Genomic DNA, 22,409 nt, shown 5'->3' on the forward strand with positions numbered 1-22,409 from the left:
CTGTGACCTCAGACAAGTCACCTGACCTCTCCAGACGTTGGGTCTCCAGTCTGTCAAGTGCAAATGGTTCTAGAACCTTCCTCATAGCGCTGTCATAGGGATTAAATGAGATCCTGCCTTTATGTGTTTAGTCCCGTGTCTAATGACTGCTGTTGGTGACAAAGAGACAAAGGCCTTGCCAACTCAAGATGCTATCAGTGGTCCAGCGTTGCATTACAATGCAGATTCCCAGGCCCCGCCCCTGGCCTCCTGTATTAGAGTCTGCATCCGACGAGATCCCTGGGCGAGACAATTAGACCGTAATGTTTGAGAAGCACTGACACAAGTGTTCTTGTACATATAAGGAATTTTTTAGTGAACTGGAGAAAGGGTGTTCTGTTTTATGATAAAACCAGGAAAAAGCTTATTCACGTTCAGAGAATGCATTGACTGAGCTGAAAGGTACGCTGGAAGGCTTTGAATCCTCCTCCCTTTACCGCTGAGGACTCTGAGGTCTGGAGAAGTGAAGCATCTGTCCGAGGCCACAGCGTTGGTGTTCTGGTTAAGTGCTGTTGCATGAGAACCACTCCAAAACTGAATGACTTGAAACCACAGTGATCATTTACTTCACTCACGAATCTGCAGCGTGGGCTGAGCTTGGCTGGAAAAGCGTGTCTGCTCCATGTGCCAAACATTTGGGGAACCAAGATAGCGCACTCCGTGGCCGTGGGCTGGGAGCTGGGTCTGAGGGCTGGGAACCTCCCTTCCTCTCCACGGGGGCCTCTCCCCGGCTGCTTCAGCCCCCTCATAGCATGGTGGCTGGGTGTGCAGAGCGGGTGTCCCAAGACACAGGCCGTGGGAGCTGCCAGTTTCTTACCGCCTGGGTCCGGGCCCTGGCTGTGCGTCACTCCACGTTTTTGTATGGGTCAAGGGGTTGCAGAACCCACATCCAAGGGAGGAGACGTAGGCCCCACCTGTTGATGGGAAGAACGGCAGAGAATTGGGGGTCACGAGTAGCCGTTAACAGAACTGGGATCCAGCACGGAGCTCTTTCTACAGTTCCAAGTTCCAACTTCCCTCCTGACCTTTCCTTGGGGAAAAGCAGACCCTGTCAGCTTGATTTTGCACGGAAATAAAAATAACTCCATCCTTTCCCTTTACAGTGTGAGCTCAGAGCCCAGGGCCAGACCATCATCCTGTTCCTAGACAGAGCCCCCAGGAGCGGCCATGGGGGAGGTCTCCGCTCTGGGAAGCTTGTTTCTCATAGCACAGGGAGGCGGCGGCAGCTGCCTTCCCTGCCAGGGGCCTGCTGGGCTCAGGACTGACTGAGTTAACACACGCCCCCAGTAAGGCGCGGCATCAAGCTTCGGCCAGTTCTGCCCGCCTGCACCAGCCCAGGGCCTCGCTCCTCCGTCCCACGCGGGTTGGGCTGCAGGGAGCTTCTGGGCTCCCCGACTTTGTTCTCCCTGAGAAATGGTGCGAGTCCATCTGCCTGGTTTAAGGTTTGGGGGTGGGGCTTTGTGTGTGGTGTTTGGTTTGAATCCAATGAGCCTTTGTTGGAGCTGGGATTTGAGCTCAGCTTCACCTGCCCACAGCTCTGTCTACCGTTCCAGACCATGACATCATCTGGGATCCTTCAAAGTGGTCTGTGAGTCAGGGATTTGCTCTCTTGAACTGGGATCACAGAGCAGGGAAGTGGGACGGGGAAGGGAAGGCAGCTGATAGATGAAGGCCTTGGTTCCACTGGTGAAAAGAAGGGTCTCCTGCCTCGAGGGCAGATCCTTGAACGGAGAAGGCACGTGGGCAGAGTACAACCCAATGTGACAAACGCTGTTCTGAAAGTCGAGTTTTGGGAGACACGAGGCAGGGAGCCACACTGCTGCTGCGGGGTGGCGGGGGGGCGGGGTTTCAGGCAGTGGTGGCTCTGGGCCCTGACGGGTGTGTAGGAGTCTGCCAAGTGGACACAGCAGAGGCATGGCTAAAATACTTTGGTACAGCTGCTGTGTGGGCTCTATACCTTTTCCAGGGATGATGTCACACACACAAAATGATTGGAGTCCTCTCCTTTTGCAACTGTTTTTCAAGCTTTGGGACTGTAGCTTGTAGCTCTCTGTAGCTCTCTCACTGTAGCTCTCTCACTGAGAGCGTTTCAAAGGAGTTTCCATCAAACTTGTTGAGCAGTTGCAGCGTTGTTGGAAAGACTGTCTTAAAGGACTGTGTTCATTTGGGTGTCATCAGTGAAGTCTCCTTTGTTTAAGAACGTCTATTTTGGTTCATACCTCCCGTCATGTTGGGGCAAGAGGAGGGATGTTTAGTTACTGCTTAGGGACTGAATTGTGGCCCTCCCTAAATTCATACATTCATGCCCTAAGCTCCAACGTGACTGTATGTGGAGACGGGGCCTTTGAGGAGGCAGTTAGCGTTAAATGAGGTCATAATGGCGGGACCCTCATCCAGTAGGGCTGGCATCCTTATGAGAAGAGGAAAAGACACCAGGGGTAAATGCCCAGAGGAAAGGCCATGTGAGGACACAGTGGGAACAGCCGTCTGCAAGCTAAGAGAGGCCTCCCCAGAAAACAGCCCTGCTGGCACCTTGACCTTGGACTTCCAGCCTCCAGAACTGTAAGAAAATCAGTATCTGTTGTCTAAGCTGCCCAGTCCAGGGTGAGCTGACCAACACAGTTACCAACAGAGAACTCAGCATTTTTAAGGTGGGCATCTTGAAACATTCTTGCAGACTTCTGAGCTCTGTCTGGTATTCATGTGTGGACACCATTGCAGCTCAACCCGTTACACATAACGTTTTCTCCTGTGTACAGTGTTATGTTTTTGAGGCCCCTCCTTGTCTGGAAAAGTTCTGCCCCTCCCCCACCAACACACACACTCAGATCCCTGATGTTTGAAAACCCTCAGTCAGACATAGCTATTTTCCTGGTTCCGGAACAGGTGTTCATAAAAGAGATGACCAGCTGCTGAGCCAGACGTACCTGAGCGGGGATGGGGCCTGGCCAGTGCCCACTATGTTACCTGGGCGGGGAATTCACGTGAATTAATGTGCACAGGAATCTGTGCATCCCGGGCGGGGGGGGGGTGTGAGCCCACTCCACCTGGAGAAGGCACCTGGTGGCTCTGAGCGTCCCCTCTCCATGCCTTTCCTGAGAGAGGGTCTTGATGGGACAAGATTAAAGAGACATAAGGACTCTTGAGTACTTGGTGGATAGAACGGGGGCCCTCCTGCCTGGAGAAGGAAGAGGGGTGGGGTGTTGGGGTGTGTCAGGGCAGGTCTACTGAGAACCAGCCCTGCAGGCAAACCTGCAGGAGGTTCCCCAGCTGAGGATCAATTATTCACCCTGCAAAGGTTAATTCCTCTGTGGCGAAAGCAAATGGCCTTAATGCCTTCAAAGAGAAAAGGTAAAGGCAACTCTGACCAGAGCAAAAGGCCCAGCCATTGGCTGTCTCTGTGGATGGGAGCTTCTCCCCAGCACAGCCCACTCCTCTTTCCTTCAGACTTAACATATATATGTTTGATTTTATGAGAACTGCCAAATTCTGTTCTAAAGTGGTTGTGCTATTTTATTTTTTTAATTTATTTTTTATTATTTTTTTTTTTTTTTGCGGTACACGGGCCTCTCACTGCTGTGGCCTCTCCCATTGCGGAGCACAGGGCTCCGCACGCGCAGGCTCAGCGGCCATGGCTCACGGGCCCAGCCGCTCCACGGCATGTGGGATCTTCCCGGACCAGGGCACGAACCCGCGTCCCCTGCGTCAGCAGGCGGACCCCCAACCACTGCGCCACCAGGGAAGCCCGGCTATACTATTTTAAAGCCCCACCAGCTGTGTTTGAGAGTTCCGGTTGCTCCACGTCCTCACCACGTTTGATGTCATCAGTTTAAAAATTTTAGCCATTCCGCTGGTTGTTTGGGGGTATCTCATTCTAATTTGCACTTCCCTGATGACTAATGATCTTGAGCTCTTCTTCATGTGCTTATTAGCTATTTGTATTTCTTCCCTTCTGAAATGCTCATTCAAGTCTTTTGTCCTCTTTTTATTAACTTGTTGCTTTTAGTTTTTATTTATGTTCTTTATATGTTGTGGGGACAAGTCCTTTATCAAACATTTATATTGTGAATAGTTCTTCTACGACTGACCTGTTCATTTTCTTACTGGTGTTTTTGATGAGCAGTTTTTCATTTTTTAAGTTTTTTTGTTTTGATGAAGTCCAATTTATTCTTTTTTTTTTTTTTTTTTTCAGTTTTGTATTTAGTACTTTCTGGCTCTTGTCTAGGAAATCTTTGCCTACCTCAAGGTTGTAAAAGTAGTCTTCTTTCTTCTTCTAGAAACATTGTAATTTTGGATTTTATGTTTAAATCTGTGACCTACTTTGAATTAATGTTAGTGTCCCGTGTGACACAGGAGTTGAGGTTTATTTTTTCCCATGAAATGGATATCCAGTTGTTACAGCACCAACTATTGAAAAGACTTTCCTGGCACCTTTGAATTGTTTTGGTGACTTTGTCAAAAATTAATTGACTCTATAGCTGTAGATGTATTTCTGGACTCACTCTTCTGTTTCATTGATTTATTACTTATCTTTACACAAAAACCACAGTGTCTTGATGATTGTAGTTTTACAGTGAACCTTGAAATTGGGTACTTATATTTATCTATAAAATATTTATAATATATAAATAATACAATATATAATATATAAATATATATAATTAATAAATATATTAATATGTATTCCTCCAATTCTTTTTTCAAAATTGTTCTAGCTATCAAAGCCCCTTTCCTTCCTATATAAATATTGGAATTAGTTTATTTATACTATACTAAAAAAGCTTGTTGATATTTGATTGGAATTTATTGAATTTCTAGGTCAATTTGGACCTATCTGGCAGTAATATTTAGGAGTCTTCCAATCCATGAACATGATATATCCCTCCATTTGATTTAGGGCTTCTTTAACTTTTTTTAGCAATTCTTTGTAGTTTTCAAGGTAGATATTTTACACCTCTTTCATTATACTTAAATCCTAAGTATTTTTTTTTGATATTAGGTTTTTAAAAAGTTTTGTATATTGACCTTGTATCCTGTGTCCTTGCTAAATTATTGTATGATAATTAGTAGTTATTGATTATTACTGATTCTGATAGTAGGTTTCTTTTTTTATAGATTCCTTTGGATTACTTTTCTATACACAATCATGTTGTCTACAAACATGACAGTTTTACGTCTTGCTTTACACAATCATGTTGTCTACAAAAATGACAGTTTTACGTCTTGCTTTCCAATCTTTGTTCCCTTTAATTCTTTTTCTTGCCTTATTGCACTATCTAGAAACCCTAGGACAGTGTTGAGTATAAGTGCTTGGCGTGAATATCCTTGCTTCATTCCAAATCTTAGAGGAAAAGCATTTAGCCTTTCATCACAAAGTATGAGGATAGTTGTTAACAGGTTGAGGGCAATCTATTGCAGTTTGCTGAGAGTTTTTAAATATGAATAGATGTTGAATTTTGCCAAATGATTTCTGCATCTATTGAAATAATCATATGTTGTTTTCTCCTTTGTTCTCTTAATATGATGAATTATATTGGTTGATTTTCGAATGTTGAACCAGTCTTGCATTCCTGGAATCAGTCCCACTTGGTCATGATGTATAATCTTTTCTCTATACTTCTGAAATTTTGTGCTGAAATTATGTTAAGGATTTTTTTGCATCTATCTTTATGAGGGGTACTTGTAATACTTCTCTTTTCCTATAATGCCTTTGTTTGGCTTTGGAATCAGCATAATGTTGGCCACATAAAATGAGATGGGAAAAAAAATGAAATGGGAAGTAGTTCTTCTCCCTCTATTTTATGTAAGAGTTCATGTAAAATTGGTCTTATTTCTTCCTTAAATGTTTGATAGAATTCACCAATGAAGCCATATGAGTCTAGAGCTTTCTTTGTGGAAGGGTTTCTGGTAATAACTTCAAATTCTTTAACAGAAAAAGGGCTAACTCAGATTTTTCTGTTTCTTCTTAGGTCAGTTTTGAGAATTTGTGTCTTTTGAGTAATTTTTGTGCTTATCGTCAGTGTTGTAGAATTTATGGTCATAAGGTTTTTCATGATATTTCCATAATATCCTCTCAATCCCTGGTGGATCTGTAGTTATAGCTCATCTCTCATTTCTGATATTGGTGATTTTGTTTTCTCTGTTTTTTAATCAGACTAGCTAGAGGTTTATCAGTTCTGTTGATCTTTTCAAAGCTTTTGATTTCACTGGTTTTTCCACATTGCTCTTATATTTTCTATTTTATTGTTTTCCACTCTTATCTTTATGATCTCTTTTCTCTATTTACTTTGGCTTTTCAGGCCTCTTAATGTAGAAACTTAGATGATTCATTTTAAATCATTCTTCTTTTCTAATATTAGCATTTAAAATTATAAATTTCCCTAAAAGCATTGCTTTAGCTGCATGCCAGAAAGTTTGATATTTTGTTTTTATTTGTATTCAGTTCAAACAATATTCAACTTTTCCTTTTGGTTTCTTTGATCAATGGGTTATTTAGGACTGCATCATTTAATCTCCAAATATCCAAGGATTTTCCAGATACTGACATTTAATTATGAATTTCTGATTTAACTCCCTTTTGTCAGAGAACACATTTTATACAATTTTTATCCTTTTAAAGTTACTGAAACTCATTTTATGGCCCAACCAAAAGTCTTGGTGACTGTCCCATATTCACTTGAAAAGCATGTGTATTCTGCCGGTATCCTGCAGTTGTTAGCTGGAGTGTTTTATAACTGTCAGTTCAAGTTGGTTGCTAGTGTTGTTCAGATCTTCTGTATTCTTAATTTTTATCTACCTGTCCTAACAATTACTAAGTATGATGAAATCTACAACTGTAATTATGGATTTATCTAATTCTTTCCATTTTATCCATTTTTGCTCTATGTGTTTTGAAGCTCTGTAATTAGGTGCATTCAGGATTGTTATATTTTCTTGATGAATTGACTCCATTATCATTATAAAATGTCCCTCTTTATCTCTGATAATACTCTTTTTCCTGAAGTCTGCTTTTCTGGTATTAATGTATCCATTCCAGTTTTTATGAATAGTGCTTCCTTATCTTACTTTATCTGTGTCTTTATATTTAAAGTGAGTCTCTTATAAACAGCATGTAGTTGAATAATGTTTTAATCCACTCTGATAATCTCTGCCTTTTAATTGAAGTGTTTAATCCATTTACATTTACCATCTAAGTGTTTTCTTTTTGATGCGTCCATTCTTTGTTTTATTTGTTCCTCCTTTTCTGCCTTCCTTTGGATGAATCAAGGTCTTTTTCGATATTTCATTTTTTCTCCTCTGTTGACTTGTTAGCCTATTTCTTTGTTTTACTTGTGTACATGTGCAGTTGTGCTACAGCTATACAATGCACCTTTAACTTACCACCGCCTACCTTGTATTAATATTACATCACTTCGCCTATAGCGTCAAGACTTATGGCAGTATATGTTCACTTAACCCTCGCTCATCCCTTGTGTGATTATTGATTGTCATGTATTTTATTTCTACATATGTTACAAACTGCACAATAGATTGTTGTTAGTTTTGCTTTAAGCCACTAACTATGTTTTTAAGAAATTGCAAATGGAAGAAATTTTATCTTTACTCACGTATTTACCATTTTGGCACTCTTCAGTCCTTTGTGCAGATCCAAGTTTCCATCTGGCTTCATGTTTCTTCAGTCTGAAAAATATCATTTAACATTCCTTATACTGCAGGTCTGCTGACGATGGATTTCTTTCAGCTTCTGATCTATCAAACAAAGAGCCTTTATGTCATCTTATTTTTGCAAGGTATTTCGCTGGATAAAGAATTCCAAGTTGGCCTTTTGTTTCAGCAGTTTAAAGATGTGGTTCCATTGTCTTCTTTCTGACATTGTTCATTATGAGGAGTGACCAGTATTTTTATCCCTATTTCACTGTATGTAATGTATCCTTTTTTCTCTGTCTGCTTTTAAGATTTTCTGTTTATATTTAATTTTCACCAGTTTACGATATGCTTATGTATGATTTCATGTGTATTTTGCTTCGAGTTCATTGAATTTCTTGGATCTGTGGGTCGATAGTTTTCATTAAATTTGGGGAAAAAATTAAAGTGATTTTTCTTCCACGATTTCTCTTTCTCCTCTCCTTCTAGGACTCTAACGACGTGAACGTTAGACCACTTGATATTATTCCTCAATTCACTGATTTTCTGCTCGTCCTTTTTCATCTTTTTTCCCCCTCCATGGCTTAGGTGTGTAGTTTCTATTGCCCTTTTTTCAATTTCACTGATTTTTTTCTTCTGCAATGTCCAAATGGTTGTTAAGCCCATCTATTGAATTTGTAATTCATATATTCTAACTTTAGATATAGAATTTCCGTTTGGTTATTTCTTGTTTCACATCTTTTTCCTTATTCCATTCATATTTCCTTTAAATCTTCGGCATACTTATAATAGCTGTTTTAAGGTCTTTGTATGCAAAGTTCAACATTTCTGTAATTTCTGGGTCCATTTCTATTGACTGGTTTTTCTCCTTGTAATTTGTTGGCTTATACACATGTATAGCAAAAATTTTTTATTGAATTCTGGTCATTGTGGATGCCAAGTTTCTGGATTTTGTTGCCCATAAGTTGTGATGAGTTTTGATCTGGAAAATAGTTATGTGTGAATAGGCTTGATTCTTTTGGAACTTACTTTTCAACTTTGTTGGTTACCTCTAGAGTGGTCCATATTCTGGAGTTAGAGTAGCCCTGCTCGTCAGGCATGGACCTTTCTAGGTCTCTGAATTCTCAGGGGACCCAGTGAGGTCTTCCACATCTGGCTAATTGGAACCCCAGCATTTGTCTGTCTTGTGTCATATGGAATCTCTCGGTTTCCAGCCTCTTGGTACTTGTTCTCTGTTCAGCTCATGGAGTCTTCCTTGCGCACGTGCAGTTTAGTATTTAGCCAAACACTATTTCTCCGTGTACCTCCCTCCTCTTGGTACCTCTCCTCCCAAATTGCAGACCTCAGCAGCCCTGTATTCTGGACTGTCACCTCAGTTTGGGCCCCGCCCCCCTGCCCCGTGGTATGTAAAGTGTATCCAGGCAAGAAGCCAGTGATCACGAGGCTTACGTCATCAGTTTACCTTCTTCCATCAGGGTTATCCTGAGCCCCCTGCTGTTCAGTGTCTACAGGCAGTTGTTTCAAGTATGTTGTTCCACTTTATAATCGTTCAGTGTTTCCACTGTTGTTCATGACACGTTACTTTCCACAAACCTCACAACTGATCTGAATTCTCCAGGCCAGATAAGAGGCTATCATAAAAGACTGGCAATGAAGTAGGTCTCGTTGTGTGAAATATTAGATTTTTAGAAGAAATAATTGTGGGGCATAATTATTACTTTGCAGAAGCCTTCGCTTTACAAAAGGGCTAGCTGCAAGTAAACAGTGTTCTTTTTCAGCCCAGTTAAGAGATTGGAAAATGACTGTTGAAAGCAAAGCTAGGTGATGGGCAGCAGAGCCCTCAAGCCTGTCCCAGGTGGAGCTGTCAGTCAGGAGTGGAGTTAACGTACCATTGAAGTGTCAGTGTGTCCAGGGATCTGGGGCCCACTAGCAAGGCCAAAACAAAGTGAGGGGCACTGCGGGATGAAGTATGAAGACCTGGTCCAACTTGGGGCCCGGTTGCCCCCAAGTGTGTAGAGCCCAAATGGGAAACACCATCAAAGACCAGGCAGGGTGTGAGCCAGGAGAGACCAGCATGTGTCTAGAAGGTTCTAGGAGCTTAGAAGGGGGTGAGCATCTAAGTCAACAACCGATGTCTCTGCCAACAGTGAGGCATGAGAGCAGTGCTTCTGCGTGTGTGGTCAGCCACCGGGAGAGCTTGTTAAAATGCACGCTCTGACTGAGGAGGTCCAAGGTGAGGCCTGGAATACTGCAGGTCCAACAAGCTCCAGGTGGTGCTGAGGCTGTGGGCCCGCAGACAACACTCCCGTGAGTGAGCACTTTGAATCTGTGAGCCAGGGCTCACCCGGGACAGCTCCTCCCTGAGGAACCAGCTGATGGCACAGGGGAGACCCCGGTGCTAAACCCAGTTAAGCGGAGAGAGGAGGGTTGGATTTACACAAACTACTTTATCTGTAACATGTCACCCTTGAAATGGCCTGCACCTGCTGGGGCTGACAGTTATATGGGAGGAGCGTCATGCCTCCCAGAAATCTCAGCCGTGACCCCAGGAGAACTCCCCACAGAGCCACGAGGAGCCAAAACATGTGCTCTTCTTACTTGTTCAGGAGCCCCAATGCCCGCAGAACGGCAATAATCTTCCATTTTAAAAAAAAAGAAAGAAAAAAGTAAGCAAGTAAACAACCTTCAAACTCTCTTACCTTCTGCCATGAACTCTTTTCTGGAGTGTAATCTCATGTGCCTTGGGTACAGAGGTCTAAGGTTTGCCGCTGCAGACTCCATCAGGAGAGGGTGTGGCCCTTTCTCACATCCAACAGGTGCTCGTGTTTGGTAGTCCGTGCACCTGCTCCCGTGTCCTGTAAAGGACACGTGTCACACCATCCACACATGCTTGGATTTTAGACACTAATGCAGCACACACTCCTGTTGATGTTAGCATCGTTTCACCACCAACCATACGGACTGGGTTTTTTCCCCATCATGTTTAGGAAATTAACAATCACGTTTTCACCTCAGCTTCTTGGATAATGCTTGCAATAGTCCATTTCTTCTTAATAGGACGTCAGATGTTAGGAAGTTCTCGACTTTGGGTTTAACTAATGAACTCGTACACGGTTGATAATGATGAAAGCTCCCATTAATTGAGTATCTATTATATTCCAGGCAGTTGCTTTAGAAACGTGTTTAATCATCACTAAAATTCCGCCAGCTCTGGGCATTATTATTCCCGTTTTATAGATAAACTGTTTATACGTTATTTATGGGCTCCTATTTATAGAGGAACCGAGGAGGGGCAGTTGGAGGAACGGGGTGGGTGTCGGGTCTGGCGTGTTGTGTAAAGTGTGGGCACCATGAAGTCACTCACCCACCAGTGTTCAGCGTCAAGGAGAGTCACTGAGCTCTTTCGAAGCTCTAGTGGCTTTTCCTTCGCTTCTTGGCAAAGACTCCACTTTCTTCCCAGCCCCTTCGTTCTGCCGGGCAGACAGAGCCGGGCCTCTGACCAGGCCAGCGTGCCCGGGAACTTCTCACCAACCCAAAGAGGAGACATCTGAGCCCACGGCCACATCCAGTTCTCTGCCTGAGTGAGCTCCTGGCCCCCGTCCTTTCTGGCTGAGATGACCTCTCTGCTCTCCAGGCCTTGCAGGGGGTGAGGGGCAGAGGGAGAGGCGAGAGTTAACGGGAGGCCGGCTCTGTTTTTCGCGGGATATGCTCTCTTCCCCTCTCTGTTTCCACGGCAACTGCTAATTAGCAAGCTGCTAATTAAAGTTCATATTTATGATCGGAAAATAAAATCATTGGACCTTTCCGAAATAGGATTTTATGAGTTTGGGCTCCAGCAACTGAGTCAGCAGTGAAGGGCCTGTGCTGTTCAGGACCGCGGTTTCAAGGCGGAGATAAATAAGCAAACAGCGCGGGGAGGAGGCTGAACCCAAGTCCTTGGGCAGAACTGGGCCTCAGCGGGACCGCCGGTGGGAAAGATGGGACGAGGTTCCTACACCGAAGCCGCCAGTCCACGTCGGCTGTTTCGTCTCCGGGGTCACCGAGCTCCCATGAGGCGGTTTTCTATTGCAGAGCCAGCTGTTTTTTGTTCTTTTCTGTTCTCGCCATACTAGAAAAATCATCACCCACAAGCTCAGACTCGAACCTCCCCAGGTGTGTGTGCAGGAAACTCTCAGTGCCACTTCCTTTCATGGGTCACTTGGTTACTGCTGCTTCTCTGAGGGGTCTCTGGGCACCCTGTCCACCGTGGCCTTGAGTAACCCCTCTTCCTGGAAGAATTCAGCTCCTTGGGCCCTTGGATGTTGGCTACATCCCTTTTGTGGGCCTTTGAAGAGCCCAGCGAGAATCTCCTCACCCAGTCGTGGAAAAATTCTGCCATCTACGTTTGGTCTCTCCGACGGGGCATGTTTCAGAATCCTAGAGTTGGAAGGGACTTCGAGGGCATCTGGTCCCCCCCGGGAACATGGGTGAACGTCCTTTCCCCTGAAATCTCCCCCAAGACGGGGCAGCTTCTCTCCGCTTGCCTTTGGCGACGTCATCCTTGCGGCCTGTCCTGCCCGAGCTTGGAAGGATCACCCTTTCCAAGGGGAGAAGGGGGGGCGGGGGGGTGATGGAAGGTCAGTGGAAGACCACCGTCAGTCCCTGCTCCTCCCTTCACCCCTTTGGGGGTCCCAGGCCCGGCGTTCGACGCCTCCACCTGCGGACCGTCTTCTGCAACACGGAGGGCAGAGGGCCCTGTCCCACTGGGGTGGGCGGCAGGAGAGAACACGGACGGAGGGCCCACCAGGCACGGAGCCGTTCTCGCAGGGCTGTAACTCAGACGGTCCTTCAGCTCACCTTGGCTCCTTCGGCCCCTGGGGCGTGCGAGGCCGTGCTGGTGCCTGAAACGGCCCCCGAGAACCCTGCCAGCTCTGAAACTCCGTTAGCGTGGGCTCTGACCATGTAAGACTGAATCTTCACGCTGTGCTTACCTCCCCCTGATTGGCTCAGGGAGTCGTCACTCCGTTGACGAAGACCCAATGATGCTCACAGCACAGCAGGTAACGAGGGGGCCCTGAGCCCACGGGAGGTACAGCGAGTCCCCCCTCGTCCCGTGCGGAGCCAAACCGGCAGCACTTCCCGCCGCTTCTCACGGGCTGTGGGCTGCACGCTGGGCCCCCGAGTTCACATGTCGAAGCCCAAACCCACAACGGGATGGTACTTGGGGGCGGGGCCTTCGGGAGGGATGAGGGTTAGATGAGGTCTGGGGGGGACTCTCGTGATGGGATTAGTGATCTTAGAAGAAGAGGAGACAGCAGAGCTCCCCTGCCCTCCACGATCTCAGGAAACGTGAGGACAGAGCGAGAAGGCGGCCGCCTGTGAACCAGGAAGGGGTCTCTCACCAGACACCCACCTGCCAGCGACCGCTGGTGGGAAGGCAGGGTGACAGGGCCACTTTTTCGGGAAACAGAGTGGGGACTTCTTACAGAGTTCAGCGTGCACCTCCCAGACGACCCGTCAGAAGACATGACAACATGTGCCCCCGGAAAGATGCAAACAGGAATGTCCCAATAGACAAATCGGGCCAACAGCCTAAATGTCCGTCAGCAGATAAATGGCTAAACCGTGATCCACACATCAGTGGACAGAAAGGGACAAGCCAGACCCTAGAGAGAGCTGGCCGTGCTGATCCATTTTCCTGAGTTCCAGAAAAAGGTAAAACGGAAAGCACAGTCGTGGCTGCCTCTGGGGTGGGCGTGGGGAATAGGATGAAGGGCCGTGAAGGCACTTGATCAGGTGGTGGCCGTGCCCTGTTTCTTGATCGGGGTCTTGGTGACGGGTGTCTTCTTTGCAAAACTCATTAAATTTAAGATGCATGCAGCTTACTGGCCATATTGCAATTTTTAGGAACAGAAAGGCTACAGACTGGAAAATAAGAGGAATTAGGCAGAACTGGTAGGTCTGGGCTCTGTTGTGTAGGGCCGCAGAGAACAGGGTGAGAGGCTCCTGTCTAGCTGTGGGACCAGCGGGGCCCCGCAGGCTTCTAGGAAAGGGGGAGGGCCAACCTTTAATCACCTACTTGTGCAGGATGCTCGGACAGGCCAGGCAGGCGGGCGACTGTCACCCGTCACCGCAATCTAACTTGCACTCTCACTGAGAGTTTGCCAACCCGTGCTCCTCCAGGCATCTATACTGCAGGGCCTGCCCGGGGTTGGCGGGGGGGTGGGGGTCCCAGCCCTGCTGTAGCCCGCGGTGGAGGTCCAGCTGGATTGGGCAGAGAGAAGACACGGTTGTCAGAGGAGCTGGGTCAGTGGCCAAGGCGGATGCGGGCAGGGGAGGACGAGATGTTGGAGGAGAAAAGAGGGTGATGGTGTATTTGGCTCTGGGAAGCCCCGCGTGAGGCCCACAGGAGCATCCTCCCTGGAATGTTCTAGGCCCCGCACTTCCCATCAGCTGGCCTTCCTCCTCGGTGCAGTTCAAAGCCAGGAGCGTGGTCTCCGGGGTGAGGGCCTGCACAGCCGCGGGGGCAGCAGGAAGGGCGGGGCTGAGCTCCTGCCCTCCCATCCTCACCTTGCCGCAGGGCAGCCACGGCTCCCGCTCTCCGCAGCGCGCCCCCTGCCGGAGAGAACACAGTCTCCTCCTCTTCTCCCAGCCTCCCCCTCTGCAGAAAGTCACCCACAGCCTCTGCTCAGAACAAAAATAAAAAGGGAAGTATGGCAGCCCACCCCAGCCCACACCTCGGCCCCTGCTAAAAACAGAGGCAGCCTGTGAGTGGGGTGTTGCGCCAGCTTCCGGGGGGGGGGCACTGCTCCCTGCAGCATCAGCGCTTTCTGGGGGCCTGGCAGCCACTGTGCTGGAGGAGAGGGAATTTGAGAGGACCACGGAGAGACCCCCGTAGCCAGACCTGGGGCCGAGCTAGTTTGCAAGCACGTGAGTATACTTTCCAACCGGCCGGTCCTCTACTCTGACACCTGTGTGCTCAGCTGGCAAATCCACATCCTCGGTCAGGGAGCGTCTTCTGTGGCAGGTCTGGGGGCTGCCGTGGAGCCCGCCAGCCCCCTCGCCGATCGGTCGTGCTCTCCGAAGCATGAGCTCTCGTGGCTCCCGCGTGTTCTTTTTCCATCTTAATTTCCTCAACAACACGGGAGGCTCGACAGTGGGCGCTGGGGCAGTTACTTTATGCTGTAGCTTTGACTGCACAGAGCGTGGACTTGAGCCCAGAGAAGCCTTTCAGTCAATGCCTGATGACCGATTTGGACCAGAACGCTCTCATTTTTACGTGCTGGGTTTTTTTTTAACTTTCTTCTGAGGGAGGGCGGTGCAGAGGGCCAAGGAGTGGGGGCGGGTGCCCGGCGTGTGTTCCTGTTGAAGGAGTGAGATGCCCGCAGCCCAGCTGGGTGGAGGGGAAGTGTGTGTGCATCTGTTCCCAGAAGCTGGGGCCCTTGCCTTTATCGGCAGCTCGCAGCCTCACAGCTTTGCCCTCGCTGGGGTTCCTGCCCTCCCCGGGGAGCACCTTTCAATCAGTTCCTCCGAGGTTTATTGAGGTTCCGTACGCAGAGAAACGAGCCTGTTGCTAAGCGTTGTCCAACAGCTAACGCAGGCCCAGGCCCTGCCCACAAGCCGAATGGCGTGAGAGAGAGACTGCAGAGCCAGGCCAGGCAGGAGACGTTTGATCCAGAATCCGGGGAGGAAGGGCGCAGTGCGGGGCGAGCGGCTTACCAAGCAGGCAGAAGGACCAGGCCCCCAGGGGGACGTCGCCCCCGCAGTACCTCTTGGAGGCGTCTGAGAAGGTTCCTCATTTCCTAACGACATGCTTCAGGAATCCAGTGGGTCCTGGGAGGCTGAAGAAACTTTCGCAGCAGCCCCTGGGGGTCTTTTGCTTATCAGGGACCGGAGTCTAGTTTTTTTTTTGGGGGGGGGGGAATCCAACTGACGTCACTGGTTTGAAGAAGTCAGCTGGGTCGTGGAAGCGTCCTGTGCAGACGTGTCACCGCCTGCCGGGTGAAACCGGGGCCGGCTCACAAGCCTGGCTTCCTGCGTGGACTCGTTCAACGATCACAAAAGCAGCGGGGTCCCCCGACCCCCTTGCTACGCAGCATCTCTAACGGCCTCAAGTCAGTAACCGTCTACAGCGTCTGGGTGCCGCTTTGATGGGTGCCTTAGTTCCTGGTGATTGTGTCATTTGCCACATGCCAAAAAAAAGTCTTTCCAGTTTGCACCTTGATCCATCAGCTTTCGCTCACATGGCAAGAAGCCAGAGGTGACGTCTGAGCGTAAAGGTTCCCGCATTCCCATCACTGTTACTTTCAGAGACTGGTCAAGTTATTTGCACCCCCACTGTGTGGGAAGGATGCAACGTCAGAAAAACACGGGTTCATGTTTGCTGGTGCCTGGTGGCAGAGAAAGTGACAAAGAAACGCCCACCAGCCTCCAACCCCGACCAAGTTCAATCAAAGACACCTTGTCACAGCAGACCATTCAGAGAGAGGCGGGCGACACCAGCCCTCCTCGGAAGGAAAGTCAGCGTGTTTGGAGACGTTTTGCGACGTTGCCTTCTCTTCCTGACTCCCCTGATCGCGCACAGCTACGTGGAAAATGTGAGTCTCGGTATTTGTATGTTTCGAGCTCGCGTGTGGCTTCAAAACAGGTGAGCCGATTACAGGAAATTGCTCAGGTTCACGTGCGTGGCGCCGGGCAGCTTCCAGAGGAGGGATGTGACTGACACGGATGCAGAGACAGGGGCAGTCCTTCCTGGCTCCCCCTTTCCGCAGCCCTCCCGGCGCCCGGCCCCCAACACTCCTCCGTTCACTGCGGCGTCTTGCTATATTTCTCTGCCCTTTTCTCGGCCCCGCACCTGCGGGTACTAAATAAAGGTCTGAGTTCCGGTTCCCTTTTCTCTGGCCCCAACCTCTAAGCCTCGCCCCACCTCCCTCTGCTGCCCCCTCTTCTCTCTCGCCGTTTCCTGGACACCGAGGCCCTCAGGAGCCCCTCGCAGGATTCCCAGTCTTCCGGAACCGGAGGTTTAAAAGCCGACGGAGAAAGACTCGACGAGCACGTGACTCCCCTCCCCCCCCCCCGGGGTGTCCCCTCCCCCGGCCGCGATTTCCTGACTTGTTCATCAGAACTGATGGTTTGAAGGGTTCGGGTTAGTCTTGGTTGGCGACCCATCGTAGCTGTTTTTATTGACGCGATGTGATTTGGTTTGAGGTGACATTTGCATAACAAAATACACCGTTTTAAAGTGAACAGTTCCTTGGTATTTAGCACGTTCACAGTGTCCTGCAGCCGCGACTTCTGTCTAGCTCCAGACCATTCTCGTCACCCCCAAATAAAACCCCATACCCGTCAGCGGTCACCCCCTCCGTTCCTCCACCGCAGCCCCTGGCCACCGCCAGTCGGTGGAGTTGTGTCTGCGTGCGGTTCCCTGTTCGGCACATTTCATGTCGGCAGAATCCTACAGTACATGGCCTTTGGAGTCCGGCTTCTCTCGCCCAGCATAATGCTTTCGATGTTTTCGTCCGCGTTGCAGCGTGGGTCAGTACTTCGTTCCTTTTTTACGGCCTAATCGTCTTCCACTGTGTGTGTGGAAGATGGCTTTGTGCTTAGGGTCTCGGTGCTGAGGGTTCGCGGCTGGCAGGACTGGAAGGGGGGCTGGGCAGAGGGAGGTGGGAGAAGCGGGAACTTGGCCCGTGGCCCCCGCCCACCCCCAGGGCGGTTCCAGCCCGTGGCCCTGACAGCTCCGAGCCACCCCTTTTGAGGGGCACGGGGCAGGAAGGTGCAGCTCTGGCCAGCCTTCCCGAGCTGCGGTTCCGCTCTGCTCCTGAGGACATTGTAACGGTTAATTACAGCCAGCCCTTGATTGTCCGAAGGGGTAGCCCATTAAAATGTGGGGCCGCACGGGTGGAAGCAAGGAAGGGGGCCCCGTTCCGTGAGAGAGCCGTGTATTTCAGAGGTAATTTTGAGTAGGGAGACCCTTTCTGAGTCTCTCTTCCACCTCCTCCCTCCCCCTCCCCTGCCCCTGCCCCTCCCCCTCCCCCTCTCCGACGCTTTTTCCATTGCGCAAGCCTGTTTCTCTCCCAGTGTAGCGGATGCCCCACGAATGCGTTTGAACGAGCCTACTCCCTTGCCATCTCTTTAGCAGAGCATCTCAGGACAGAAAATCTGGTTTGGATTTCACTTCCCTCGCAGGGAAACGCTTACTGTTGTAATAGCAGTGGCAAAGAGAGCACTGTTATTCTTCTAAAAATGCCTCCAGTAAGTGAGGGTGCTGCCGCAGGACGCAGAGACGAAGGGGAAATAGAAAAACTCGGGCGTCCGGAGCCGCCCCAGGCTGGGCCACCGGCCCCAGAAGGATCGGGAGACGGTCGTTGTCGCTATTCGGAGCTTGCCTCTGAGTCCTTTTCCGAACCAGCGGACGTGCTGGGTAGTGAGGCGCCTCTCTTGGTTTCCTGCCCAGTTACAAACTAGAACTCGCCGCTGTGTCCTGCAGTTTTCCATCACCGGCGTCTTGATTGTCCCTTTCCTGCCGGGAAGCAGGCCCCCGCCGTCTGGAGTCGTCCTAGGTCAGGTGCCAGCGCACCCCGCGATCTCCCGGAGGGCAGGCCCGCCAGCTCTTCACCCTGCAGCAGTCTCCTCTTAGATCCGCCTGCTCCGTCCGCCGGGGGTTTTATTCCTGAGCCACTCTGTGCCCTCCTCACATCCGGAGCCGGTGCCCACTGGGGGTCAGGCACCCATGGCAGAGCAGGCCTTGTGCCTGAGGTCCAGCAGTGTTTCTTCTGAAGGTCCGCTGGGGACACAGTTTCTGTACTTCCTGTCACCTCCCACAGTGAGGGGTGACGCGTGAGGCCTACGCCCCAAAATGCCGGCTGGTGTCGGGTTATCCATTTTCAAAGAATCAGGATTCCACAAACGGAACCCCAGCGCCCCAGTGGCTAGAACCGGGTCTCCTTGAAAATGCGGCAGGTGCTTCAGACTCCAGGAGTGGCCCACGGAAGGAGCACGTTGCAAAAAACCGGTGGTTGCCATAACGCTGACGCGATGTGTTGGGGCGAGTGAAGGCAGGTGGAGGGTTCTCCCCAACAGAATGGAGGATCCGCGCGGGCGTTTCTGCGTTTCACCCGGTGGAGATGGTTCGTGACAAGATGGCTCTGCCCTGTAGGTCAGAAGCTGGAGGGATGGGTATTCTATTTTATTTACTTATTATTTTACTGGAGTGTAGTTGCTTTACAATGTTGTGTTAGTTTCAGGCGTACAGCAGAGTGAATCAGTCATACACATACGTGTATCCACTCTTTTTTAGGTTCTTTTCCTGTACAGGCCATTACAGGGTATTGAGTAGAGTTCCCTGTGCTCTACAGTAGGTCCTTATTAGTTATCTGTTTTATATATAGTAGTGTGTACCTGTCAATCCCAGTCTCCCAGTTGATCCCTCCCCTCCCAACCCCTGGTAACCATGAGTTTGTTTTCTACATCTGTAACTCTATTTCTGTTTTGTAGATAAGTTCATTTGTACCCTTTTTTTTAGATTCCCCGTGCAAGCGATATCACATGGTATTTGTCTTTCTCTGTCTGAGGGATGGGTATTCTAGACTCTCCAGGTCCACCACTGACTGACACTACAAGATAGATTGGCACTTAGATCTGAATTGCAGGCACAGCAAAACCAGTTCGGTACGACTGAAGGTCATACGGTCCTGTCGGCCGGCTGTCGTGTGAAAACCCTCCCCACGCCGCGGAGAGAAAGGTCTCATCCACCGAAGAGAGGAAACTATAACAAGAGAGCCAGCACTTATCCACTGGAAATCAGTCACTTTATAAATATGAAGCGCCTATTTGTGCAAGATACTTGCTAGACCACAGGGTGTGCAGGGAAGCAGGAGATGGTGCTGCCCAGAGTATCGCAAGCAACATGGTAGACAGATGCTCACAGCACCAGGTGGGAGAGTCGCAAATCAGAAGCCCAGACAGAAGGGTTGAGGACAGACCTTTATAAAGTTTTTCTCTAAAATCTGTTTGGTGTGGAGATAATTATACAGAGACTTCTCTCCATCTTGAGTTTGCCACGGGCTTCCGAAAGGGTGGACCAAGTGATAATTGATTAAGTGCCTCCCTGTGTGCACTGCAGCAACCCTAAGACGTAGGTGCTCCGTATCCAATTTTACAGAACGATAAGTGGGGGCTCAGAGAGGTTAAGCAACGTGCTCGAGGCCACACAGCTGAAAAATGGCAGAGTCCAGGACCATATCTTTTCCTCTAGAACACAGGGAGGCAGAAGCTGCTGGTTTTCTCTCTTGAGGCAAAGATTTTTTGGTTTGATTCTTTTTGTTTGATTAGAGTAGAATTCCTACGGTCATTCTCCCACGGCCCCCATCTTTTTTTTTTCACGGGGAAGTGGGGAAATCCATGTCACTTCCCACCCACAAACACAATGTATTTTAACCTCTGGAGGGCAGGAGTTACATCTTGTTGGAGGGGGGGCGGGGGGGTGCTTCATGTGGAACCTCAGTCCCCTAGCTCTCTAAGCCGACAGCGGCAGGAGTCTTCCTAGAATCACTCTCCCCCAGCCTTCACCACCTCCTGCTTTCTTTTCTTCTGCTGCCTGGAAATCTGCCCCGGGGACTGTGGTCTGAGAAAGTACAGTTCTGACCTCAAGCCTTGCACACCTCGGGGTGTTCACGGAAGTCTGAGATCTACATAAAAGCCTGGTCTGCTGCTTCCTGCACTGGCGTTTCGACTGGCCCCAAAGGCTTTTCTAGAAAGAGGCTGTGGCAGCCCCCGTGCAGCCCGGGAAAGCCAGAGCCTCAGGCCTCCTCCTTGGCTTCCCTGCTGCGGCCGGGGTGACCTCCCTGATTTCAGCAGTTGGTATTCTGCCCGGATGGTGGTGGGAGAATCAGAAACACCCCAGCCTCCAACGACCACCCTGTGCCCGTATAAGAAGACCTGGAATGTGCCTTTTTCTAGATATTAGCCTAGTTGATTGAAGTCATTGGCAGCATTGTGTTCAAACACATGGAAATGTGTTTAGGAGTATTACTGCGTTTACCTGTCCTCATGACATTTCAAAAAATAGACGGCCCCGCGACTAGAAATGCATTTTAAATTGATCGCCATATCGGTCCTAAGTAGATTTTCAGTGTGTTTTATAAACGCAGAAGGGAGAGAGCTGTGCTTGTTCTGTGTTCAGCCTGCTCGCCCCGAGGCCTCAAAGGATGCAGCTCTGGGCCCTGGCGATAACTCCGTGTGAGCTGCGGGGGGTAACTCGACTGACCTGCGTTCCCCAGCCCTCCCCCAACGCGCTGCACTGTGCCTCTCATTTGCATTCTCAGAGCTAATGCTCACCTTTAAAATAAGCGCCACGCCCGGCTGTGGTCCAGGCCCCTCATCCTTTTTTCCCTTCTCCACCAGTCACTGCTCCCACCTTTCTCTCACCTCTTCTTCCGATGAATCTGCGAGGCTCTCTTACCTTTGTTCCTTCAAGTTTCTTTCTCTGCCTCCTTTGCTCTGCTCTGAACATCCCTAAATGTGTCACTTGTGTCTTATCCTCACTTGTCCTTTTCTTTTTTTTTCTCCTGAACCTTCTCATAGTCTCTTTCTTACACTTCTGTCATTCTCTGCTAGTAATGCTTGTTGAATTCAGTGGATGGATGGGTGGATGCGTGGATGGGTGGATGGGTGAGTGGATGGATGGGTGGGTGGATGGATGGATGGATGGGTGGGTGGATGGATGGATGGATGGGTGGGTAGATGGATGGGTGGATGGATGGGTGGATGGATGGATGGATGGGTGGGTGGGTGGATGGATGGATGGGTGTGTGGATGGATGGGTGGATGGATGGGTGGATGGATGGGTGGGTAGATGGATGGGTGGATGGATGGGTGGATGGATGGATGGATGGATGGGTGGGTGGGTGGGTGGATGGGTGGATGGGTGGATGGATGGATGGATGGATGGGTGGGTGGGTGGATGGATGGATGGGTGGGTGGATGGATGGGTGGATGGATGGATGGGTGTGTGGATGGATGGATGGATGGATGGGTGGGTGGATGGATGGATGGGTGGGTGGATGGATGGGTGGATGGATGGATGGATGGGTGGATGCGTGGATGGGTGGATGGGTGTATGGATGGATGGATGGATGGATGGGTGGGTGGATGGATGGGTGGATGGGTGGGTGGATGGATGGATGGGTGGGTGGATGGATGGGTGGGTGGATGGATGGGTGGATGGGTGTGTGGATGGATGGGTGGATGGATGGGTGGGTGGATGGATGGATGGGTGGATGGATGGTTGGGTGGATGGATGGATGAGTGGATGGATGGGTGGATGGGTGTATGGATGGATGGATGGATGGATGGGTGGGTGGATGGATGGTTGGATGGGTCGGTGGATGGATGGATGGGTGGGTGGATGGATGGATGGATGGGTGGATGGGTGGATGGATGGGTGTGTGGATGGATGGTTGGATGGGTGGGTGGATGGATGGATGGGTGGATGGATGGATGGGTGGATGGGTGGATGGATGGCTGAATGAGTGAGGCTCCCACTCTCCTGCTTCAAGTTTACTCTGACGTGTCCTCGTTACCAGACTCTGCAGACATGCCCCCATAGACGTCCAAAGGCCTTGGGCCCCCGCCTGGTTTCCTTTTTTAACCTTGTCCCAGGCTCCCGTGGGATTCCTGTGCAGCCAGGCGAGACAAGCAGGAGATAAAGGGGGAGGTTTAAGTCTGCACGTGGCCTCCACAGAAAC

General features: G+C 49.6%; 1 protein-coding gene across 3 annotated transcripts in view; it reads left to right on the plus strand.

The window, feature by feature from the left end:
- CARD11 (caspase recruitment domain family member 11) overlaps positions 1-22,409 on the plus strand; it is a 113,030-nt gene that overhangs the window by 42,934 nt on the left and 47,687 nt on the right. The window contains exon 1 of one of the 3 annotated variants that reach the window (XM_049699653.1): positions 14,489-14,592. The exons of the other annotated variants lie outside the window; for them this stretch is intronic. The gene's annotated coding sequence lies outside the window, so the exon portion shown is untranslated. Of the gene's footprint in view, positions 1-14,488; positions 14,593-22,409 lie in introns of those variants that run through there. 3 annotated transcript variants of the gene reach the window in all.

This window comes from Orcinus orca, chromosome 16, assembly GCF_937001465.1.
Source record: "Orcinus orca chromosome 16, mOrcOrc1.1, whole genome shotgun sequence".
NCBI classification, from domain to species: domain Eukaryota; kingdom Metazoa; phylum Chordata; class Mammalia; order Artiodactyla; family Delphinidae; genus Orcinus; species Orcinus orca.